Below are 7,086 nucleotides of genomic sequence, written 5' to 3'. Positions count from 1 at the left end.
CAAAAAATTTCTAAATTTCTTGAGTACTTATCGAGAAATAAAATTAATTTCATCCTAATTCCTTAATTTTTTCATGTCTTTTTTGGTCATTGACTAAACTCACAACACTTTTATCCCAAAGTTCACCAAACACTTAAACACTACTTTTGTGCTCACAACACTTTTAAAAGCAGAATTTACCAAACACTCAGCTACTTAATTTCAAAGCTAATTATTCTCACAGCACAACTAAAGCTGTTTTTACATTAATCACCTCGGGGTTTAGAGGAGTTGGTTAGCATGACCATCTTTGGATGAGTTGTAATACAATAGCTAGTTCAATCTTCTCCAAATCTACGAGTCTTAACTGTCATATTTTGCTTTATTTCGTCTATGATATATACTAATTTAAGCGCGGGACATATAAACTAAAAAAATAATTTTTTTTTAGATAAATAGTAAAAGTAAATAGGTGATTTGATATTTGGTGATTTTTTTTTTTTTTGATGATTTGATATTTGGTGATTTGGGATTAGTCAGCGGTTCACAGTTGCTTTTGGTTGTCCTCTAGTGCATGTATTCCGTTTATTGCCTCTTTGAACGAGATACAAAGGGTATGTGACATGTGTCAATTAGTTGCAGTTTTTTTATTATTATTATTATTTTTTTATATATATATTATTTTATTTTTATACAAGTTTTTTTTTTTTTTGCATACTAGCCACCACTATTTCAATTGTTCTTGTTTAAGTGTTTAATTGTATCATGTATTAATAAATTTAATTTAACGACGTAGATGAAAATACCTAGCGCTCTGTTAGGGTTGAGAGAGCGCCACTCTTGGCCTCTCTGTACCTTCCTCCATCATCTATGGAGCATCTTTTTGGCACCGTTCTCGGCCTCGTTACATGTGCGCACGGCTTCTACTGTGCCTCCTTACCAGTCGCGACAAGCATGCTTCTCGGCGACGACTTTTTGTTCCCAGCCTCTACCTGATCATGGTTGGTGGGGAGAGGATGGGGCTGTGCCGCCTTGCTAGGTCGGAACGACACCAGATGTTAACTGACTCCGACTGAGCCAGGCACGTCTGAAGGTTAGATCTGGACAGGTGGCGGTGCGGCTAAGTACGATGGGTCGTTGCTTGTCCATGATCACAGTGATGGGAAGATGTTCGATCGGAGGCCGGAGTTAAGGATTGGCTTTGGCGTTCGCTGACCCATGACCAGATGAAGTTGGGTCTGACGTAGAAACTTTTCGATCCTCCGTGGGAACTGCCCTAAGGATGGTGGGGCAGGTAGCGACGCCTTGCTTCAACTGGACAGGTCCGAGACGGGAGTTCTCCGGCGAGGAATGGCGGCGCAGCAGTTGGGATCGAGGGCAGGGCTCTGGGTGCCTAAATGTGGACTTGGGCTCCTTTTTGTTTGGGCTACTCAAGATGGGCCTTTCCTTGGGCCTTGTCTTCTGTTTGGATTCGCATTTGGGATCCAGAAGACTTGTTCTGGATTCTTTTTTCTGCTACAATCTGGAATCGGAATTTCGGCTACATAGGTAGAAGATTGTTCTCTACTCGACGTATCAATTTGCGTGGAGTGGGCAAGGTCGGTCACACTACCACCGGTTATCTTGATAGAAGGTTACTCTCTATTTGACACATATTTTTGCGTGGAAGTATGGTTGACCATACTATTGGTACCGTTTTACATAGCCCGGGGTCTGTCCGATGCCTCATCAAATGCTTTTTAGCATCCCTTTACTATCCTCTCTAGGTTTTATTTCTGATGCCTTGTTGCATCTAGTTTTGTTTATGCTATTTTTCATTTTGATGTAGTCTTTACATTTATAAGTTGTAATTTTTCTTATTATTATTATTATTAATAAAATGAAACTGTACCATGTATGTACTACCATTTTCTTTATTGTTAAAATGAAAGTTTTGATGTTGATTTCCAGTGACAAGGGATTTGGATATGGATAGGTCATCCTAAATCTATCAACTTGTAAATTTAAAGACCCCAAGATTAATATTAGGAGACACTATTACACTATCAAATATAAAGCTGAACCACCATTTCAATATTAAATATAGAAAATTACTCATAAGTGTCATTTTGAAACTTTAATTAGTCATAAGGCCACCCAGTTTTTCTTGTTCTCATAAGGCCAGTTGCATCATCATTTTATTCCATCATTGACAATTTTGCCCTTCTAGCTTAAAAAAGCCAATGCATCTAATTCTCTCTCTCTCTCTCTCTCTCTCTCTCTCTCTCTCTCTCTCTCTCTCTCTCTCTCTCTCTCTCTCTCTCTCTCTCTCTCTCTCTCCAAACCCTTCCACTGACACCATCTCGCTTGGCTCCGACGACTTCGACCTCATCACACGCGGCTTCGATGACGCTTTCTTCCCCGTCGATCAACTTATCCTGGCTCTCCAAGGCCGTTGGTTTCCTCTCCGTTGCTCACTTCGAGGCTAGAAGCTTAATTTCCAATATCGAGGTAACTACTTTGGATGTCTGAAGGCTCTAAGCTCTCAATTTCTTCTGTGAAGGCTCTTCGCCGTTTTGAGCTCTTAATTTCATCTGTCACTCACCCCAAAAAAACAGTGAAGGCCAGTAAGCAAAAGCTAAGAAGACCAAAATGATGTCGTAGCAGCAGTATGTGGACGAGCACTCACTTGATATGCGATATCGACGGCAACGCTCTCACCGTCGTCGCTATCCTCGGCCAAGACAGCAGTGTTGGTCCAAGACTGCCAACTTTCCTCAGGTTGACTCATTTCTTTTATCCTTGGAAGTTTAAGCTTCAGATTAATTACTTCGTCTCTGGATCTGACTTGTTAGGGTAGACTTGCTTATTGGAGGTTTGAGTATGTTCTGATGATCAAGCTTCAGAAAAATTACTGATGAACTTAATTTTAAAGTGTTTGTGTTGTTATTGATATGAAGATTTGAGATATCAAATAAGATGTTTAATTGAGGTTTGGAATGAGAATCAGAGTAGCTTAGATTGCTTGGTATATTGTGTATGCAATTTTTGTTGTATATGATTTATACTTGGATTATTGTTGTCTGGTGTTGGATTATTGTTGTCTGGTGTTGTAGTTCAGGCCTGAAGAAATTGTGACCATTATTAAAGATTTTGAGCTCACAATTGGGATGAAATCAGCTGTCCCTATTATTCTATCCCAATTCTGTCCTCTCAACATGATTGATCCACAGAGATTAAAAAATAGAACAAAAGATTAAGAAAATATTTTTTTAATCTCTGTGGACCACTCTGGTCTGTTTTAGGCTTCCAAATAACCTCAATGCAAGCCTTTTCAGGGTTTTCATTCTTCTTTGTCCCCACTGTGGGTCCATAAACTGCAGCAAGAACTTTGGTATCCCCTATAAAAAAAACAAGACCCAATTAGAAAACAAACTCAAATTCAGAGCATAAGCCCAGAAAGAAGAAAATATTGAACACAGAGAGAGAGAGAGAGAGGGCAATGAGGTAAAAACCTTGACACCAACTGGCAGAGCCATGAGCTCGGTTGAGAACGTTGCGAGTACAGGCCAGTGGTTTCAACTGGTTTGGTGTACGACCATCTAATCTGTCAATTTCCATCGTCGTTTAACGGAAGCTTGATTCTTTCAAGAGACTGAAGAAGAAGAAGAATAATTGCAGAAAATTGGACTTCGTTTTTGGGATTTAGGGTTTAACCTGGCAGATTAAGAAAATATTGTTTTAATCTCTGTGGACCAATCATGTTGAGGGGACAAAATTGAGACACAGAAATCTGGGACAACTGATTTCATCCCCTCACAATTTTGTGGCAATTATGCCACTGGAAACAGTTTTGATAATGCTAGCACCCGTGGTGGAGCACAATTTGGAGAGGACTAAAGTAGCTTCAATGAGCCATCACAAGGAAACAATAGGGATAATAATGACAAAAAAAGGGCCTGAATTTCAAGAGAAATTAGTTTGCTTGTTTGTAGTGCTACAAGTAGATTGTTTTTTGTCACAATTTCTAGTGCCTACCTTCATGTCTCCCTCTGAACCGTTTATTTCATTTGTGTTAAATTTGGCTTTGGCTTTGAACTTAATGTACTATTTGTTGTGCTTTATGAAACCCTAATTTTGTAAATAATTGTAATTAGAAAGGAAACAATTTTGTGGCCTCAGATCTCAGTCGCGTGAAGATCTCAGTCGCGGCCTCAGATTTCCCTTCTGAAATGGCCAATGCGGCCTCCATCAGTGACTGGTTTGAACACGTCAGGGTTGCCAAAGATGCCACCGAGGAGGAGGAAGACGACGACGAATTAGCCGAAGGCGAAACCGGCTTCTGGGTCTGGTTCGGACCGATCAGATTCTGTATCGTTTCGGGTGTCCGATCGTTCGAGTCCAGCCACACCACGAAGCTCAGGATCAATCCAGTCCTTAACTCTTCGGGCCACACAAATCGGGTCTGGGCTTGATCACCATTTTCCTCACCGCAACAACTCAAGTTTGAGCACCATTTTTCTCACCGCAGCAGTTGTATTTTTCTTGATTGATCCAACAATTTGTTGTGGCTATTAGGTGTGATTTGTTGGCGCATTGATTAGGAATTTACTATTTCTGCGAAACTAAGAGCTAGGCTTTAATTTAGAGATGTGGTTTCGATTTGTTCTTGATTGACAGCTGCATATCATTATAGCCGATTCAATTAATTTAGCTTGGTTTTTGTTTTTATGTAGTGGTGGCGGTAATGGCGGTGGTTCGGATCGGGAGTTTGAATGGGAGTGAGAGAAGCTCTCGATGCCAATAGAAGAGGTAAGATAGAAGATGAAGATGAATGGGTCAGAAAAGAAAACAATGAGGAAGAAGATGAATTTGTCTTTTACTTTGTTCTTCACGTACCCAGTTGAATATTTTGGAATTCTAGCTGTCCCATTTCGTTGTTCGTGTATTTGATTGGCCAAATTTGGGTCTGGGTATCTCTTACTTGTATTGTTCTTGCTTAAAGTTGCTATCTTGGTTTGTCTTGTGGAGTTTGAGATGTATAGAAGCATGGTATTAGTAATTTTGCTGCTTTAATGTTTGAAATAGCTTCCTACAATAAAAATGAAAATGCCGGGTGTTAGGGAGGTTCCTTCACCCAAATCTCATGTGTTGGAAGCTAATCTAATATAGATGCATATTTCCTATTTTGGCGGTAGTCGTATCCAAGGCGGTTCAAGACTCAAGGACCGAAATTCCCTTTTATGGTATTCCTACTCCGGTTCAAGGGCCGTAGGGACTCACTTGGCATGAATTAGAGCCGGTTCAATGGTCACTAATTCACATCAAGAGGCGTAGAGATCGAGGAATTAGACTACTAAGCGACCCGCCCGCGCAATCACGCAACGGGTGTAAATCACCATGCTTATAACCCCTCGAATACGAAACTGAAGGTTTCTAGCTTAGGAATTAGAGGAAGTCAAGCCCCTAACTCCATCCTAGACATGCTCAAAATACACACCCTAGAGTTGACTAGGCTCCTAGACATGCATTTTAACCCAACAAAAATAGATATAAGCATCCATCATATGAAAATTGCATCATTACATTAAATTAAACATCTTTTACACAAAATTTGGGTTAGAGACACAACCCTAAAACCCAATAAGAAAATTACTCACAACCCATAATTATAGACATCAAAACTAAAAAATTCAAAGAGAAAAGAAAAGAGAAGTGTAGGAGAAAACAAGAATAGTCACAAATAGCTAAAAAGCTAGCATGACTAGTCTTGATTTACAACTCCCACAATTACCCAAGTCTTGAATCTTGTAGAGGAGAAGTCTTTGATGAATCTTTGAAGCTTTGGGTGAGTAAATCCTTCAAATCCCTAAAATAAAACTAAAGAAACTAAAGAAAATGAAGAGGGAGGAGGAGAGGATGAGAGAGAGAGCAGCCCAAAGGGGCTGCCTCTGTTTGGTATGTGCGGTGCTCGGCGCTGTGTCTGTGTTGATTGATAGGGTCGAGAGGATGAGCTTAATTATATATTCTCTGTCATGTGTGATCAATTGCAGGAGCAGGTTAAAAGGTCATGGGCCTGGGCCTGGGCCCGAATGGTGAGAAAATGCATTGGTGGCTGATGGGTCGAGAATAAAAGGAAGGAATGGATACTGTGGCACACTGGCACGTGGTCAGCTGGAAATGTAGAAAAATTGGTTTGAGTGCGTGGTGAGAGGATCAGACGCCAAACTTTAATCAAACCAAATGGTTTAATTAATACATTTGCTTCACGTGCAGTGGCTTCCAAAGTTCCATCACTTTAATTAACCAAAGGTTGGTTAAATGCGAACTCATCATGTACTCATGTAGACATATTATATATATATATATATATATATATATATATATATATATTCTTTCTTCTTCTTTTCTTCCACTCCCTCAAAGTACTTTCTTAAACGTTCTCATTCTTAGTCGGGTTCCATTCTCTTGCCGACATTGACCATGTTTGACCGCCGACTATTCTGTCTTTTTGTTGGAAACCTCAATTTGTTCCAATTTCGCACAATTTTCTCCCAATTTCCGCAATTCCGCTTATTTCCTACACAATAAATAAAAGTGGATTAATTACATTATAATTGGCTCAAGGATTAGCTTATTTCTAGTATTTAGAGTGCAATTACGCGCATAGAAATGCGTGTAATCACGCCCCCACACTTGAACTTTGCTTGTCCTCAAGCAAACTTAAATGTAAAATAATCCGAAAATCTACTAACTCACAAATATAAATAAAATGCGGTATTAGCCTTTCCAACCATAACCCTCGGAGAACTAATTATGTATATGACCATGTGGTTGACAAAGCACAACTTAAGATTTTTGAATTTGTAAGGCAATTAAGATGCACATGTGAGAAATGCTCAAGTATATGCATGTGTTGACCATGTGTGAAATCAATCCACCACAATCAAATAGGCATATAGAAGACCCGATATAACCCACTAAACTCACATAGGTTCACTAAATATTACCACTCAAGTGTTTAGGGGCTATATGTGTTTCACTCAAAAGCAATTTCACAACATGCGTCGCCATAGACTTGCTCTTCGATCTCATCTCCGCTAGGTAACCCACAACATTCAAGATTAA

This window comes from Rosa rugosa, chromosome 5, assembly GCF_958449725.1.
Source record: "Rosa rugosa chromosome 5, drRosRugo1.1, whole genome shotgun sequence".
Classification (NCBI taxonomy): Eukaryota; Viridiplantae; Streptophyta; class Magnoliopsida; order Rosales; family Rosaceae; genus Rosa; species Rosa rugosa.
This window is presented reverse-complemented; position numbering follows the sequence as displayed.